Source organism: Hipposideros armiger, unplaced genomic scaffold (genome assembly GCF_001890085.2).
Source record: "Hipposideros armiger isolate ML-2016 unplaced genomic scaffold, ASM189008v1 scaffold_3598, whole genome shotgun sequence".
Classification (NCBI taxonomy): Eukaryota; Metazoa; Chordata; class Mammalia; order Chiroptera; family Hipposideridae; genus Hipposideros; species Hipposideros armiger.
Genome location: NW_017734843.1, coordinates 1 through 2,893, shown reverse-complemented (window position 1 = coordinate 2,893; position 2,893 = coordinate 1). Strand labels below are relative to the sequence as shown.

General features: G+C 46.1%; 1 pseudogene; it reads left to right on the top strand.

The window, feature by feature from the left end:
* The first annotated feature begins 1,865 nt into the window (after positions 1–1,865).
* On the top strand, positions 1,866–2,889 carry LOC109378777 (DCN1-like protein 3 pseudogene; annotated as a pseudogene).
* The last annotated feature ends 4 nt before the right edge of the window (positions 2,890–2,893 follow it).

The window sequence follows — 2,893 nt, the reverse complement described above, 5'->3', positions numbered from 1 at the left end:
ACATGTATATATGTATGTATGTATTCCTTTACACAAACACAAATAATACCACGAAAAATTCATAAAAATATAACAAAATGTTAAAATCATAATTTATAGTGGGAGAATATACCTCTTTCAGAATATGATGGATCAAGCTAACAAAAACAATTAAAGGTAAAAAAAGATATGAAAAGTATAATCAATAGCTATATTTTAATAGATTAAAAGAACTTTGTATCTTATAAGCAGATTATATAATCTCTACTCCTATGTCTTCGCAACATTGAAAACCATTCAGTTGTCTAATTTTGCCTCAGGAAAATGATTGATACATTTTTGTCTTGGCTTGGTTTTTTTAGCTAAGCTCAGCCGTAGCTCAGCTCTAGCTGGGACTCAAACCGCAGTTGCTAGGAGCTTGCACTCTTGAGTGAGCTCTTAACCAACTGAACCACTGGGCCGGCCCAATTGATACATTTTTAAAAGCAGGGCTTTGGGCCAGCCGGCAGCCGAGTGGCTCAGTTGGTTGAGAGTGCAAGCTCTGAGCAACAGGGTTGCTGCTGCTGAGCCGCCAACAGGAGCCAGGATGGCTCAGTTGTTAGAGTGTGTGCTTGCCTATTCGACTCCCGCATGGGATGGTGGGCTATGCCCACTTGCAACTAAGATTGAACACGGCACCTTGAGCTCAGTGGCTGTGAGCTGCTAACCAGCGGCCAGATGGCGACTAGACTTGGAGCCGAGCCAGCTGCGCCCTCCACAACTAACATTCAAGGACGACAACTTAGCTGTTCCCCTTCTCCAATTCTCTAATAAAACCTTTTTTATAGATAAATAAATAAATAAATAAATAAATAAATAATTGCAGGGCTTTGCTAGATCACAGTCTCTGATAAGATACAATAAAAACAGAAATAAATTAAAAATTACCAAACTGTCTTAACCAGTTGGAAATCAGGAAACACTTTCCTAAGTAAATCAGGGCTAACTGGTCTGTTATATAAACTACCAGTTCATAGAGAAAGATGGAAATTTCCCAATTTATTTTATAAAAGAATAACCTAATAACCAAAACTGAAATATGTTGTTCAAAAAAGAAGATAACTATAGACAATTGTCTATGAATATGGATGAAATTTTCTAAATAAAATATCAGGGTATCAAATCCAACTGTGTCTCAAAAAAAAATTCACCATACCATTAAGATAATGCTAGGAATGTAAGTATGGTTTAATATTTGTAAATCAATCAACATAATTCATTATACCAATGCTTTAGAAAAGCCACATAATGCTATTAATGAATATAAAAAATTATATGATACGATTCAGTAGCCATTACATTAATAATAAAAACTCAAAATAGCAATAGAAGGAAACTACTTAAAATTGACAAAGCCATTTTCCCAAAATTGCCAGAAAACTTTATACTAAACTATACTAAAAACGTTTAAATCATTTCCACTCAAATTGGCAACAAGATAGGGATGCTCTCGGACCAGCCGGGTGGCACAGTTGGTTAAGAGTTTGCTTAAGAGCACGAGCTCTGAGCAACAGGGATGCTGGTTCGATTCCCACATGGGCCAGTGAGCTTTGCCCGACCTGCCGCGGAGCTGCCAACAGGTGGCAGGATGGTTCAGCTGGTGAGAGCATGTGCTCCTAATGACAAGATTGCCTGTTTGATGGTGGGCTACTACGCTCATCCACAGCTGGGACGCTCATCCACAGCTGGGAGGGAACTCAGCACCTTAAGCTTAGCTGCCGCCCGGATTGCTCAGTGGATAGGGCGCGCGCTCTTATCAGCAAGGTTCCTGGTTTGACTCCCACATGAAAGAAAAACAAAAAAGATAGGGATGAGGGCGGCCGCCGCAGGTGGGCCTTTGTTGAAGAGGAGGCGGCGGCAGTGGTGGCAGAAGAGGCGGCGGCGGCGGCGGGGGTAGGGAGCTTGGAAACGCGAGCGGGGATGGTAGGTGGTTTGGACCCGCCAGGCCGCCGTCGTTTCCAAAAAGGGTGTGACTGGAGGAACCTCTGGAGCAGCTATTCAAAAACCCTGGTCTCATCTACAGCTCACTAATTTTCCGTCAGTTGCTGACAACTGGATTCCCGAGAAGGTGACTGAAAAATGAACAGTTGATGTGTCAGTTGGGTGTTTGAGGACGAGCCGTCTACAATCAGGCTGGCTGGCTCCTCTGGCTGATGGCATGTTGAGGTTCAAGGGTCAGTGGCAGCGAGGGCATCCGATCCAGAGGGAGCCACTCTAGAGGCCAGGCCACCAACACCATGGGCCAGTGTGTCACCAAGTGCAAGAATCCTTCATCAACCCTGGGCAGCAAGAATGGAGAACGTGACCCCAGCAGCAAGTCACACAGGCGAGCTGCAGGCCACCGTGAGGAACAACCGCCAGCCTGTGGCAAGCCAGGTGGGGACATTCTCGTCAATGGGACCAAAAAGGCAGAGGCCACTGCCGATGCCTGCCAGCTGCCGATGTCCTCAGGCGACGCCGGGCGGGAGCCCAAGTCCAGCGCCGAGGAGGCTTCCTTGCAGAGACTGGAGGCGCTTTTCCGGCGCTACAAGGACGAGCGGGAAGATGCAGTTTTGGAGAAAGGCATGGAACGCTTTTGTAACGACCTGTGTGTCGGCCCCACGGAGTTTCGAGTGCTGCTCTTGGCTTGGAAGTTTCAGGCTGCTACCCTGTGCAAGTTCACCAGGAAGGAGTTTTTTGATGGCTGCAAAGCAATAAGCGCAGACAGCATCGACGGGATCTGTGCGCGGTTTCCGAGCCTCTTAACGGAAGCCAGACAAGAGGACAAATTCAAGGATCTCTACCGGTTTACATTTCAGGTCGGCCTGGACTCTGAGGAGGGGCAGCGGTCGCTGCACCGGGAAATAGCCATCGCCCTGTGGAAACTAGTCTTCAC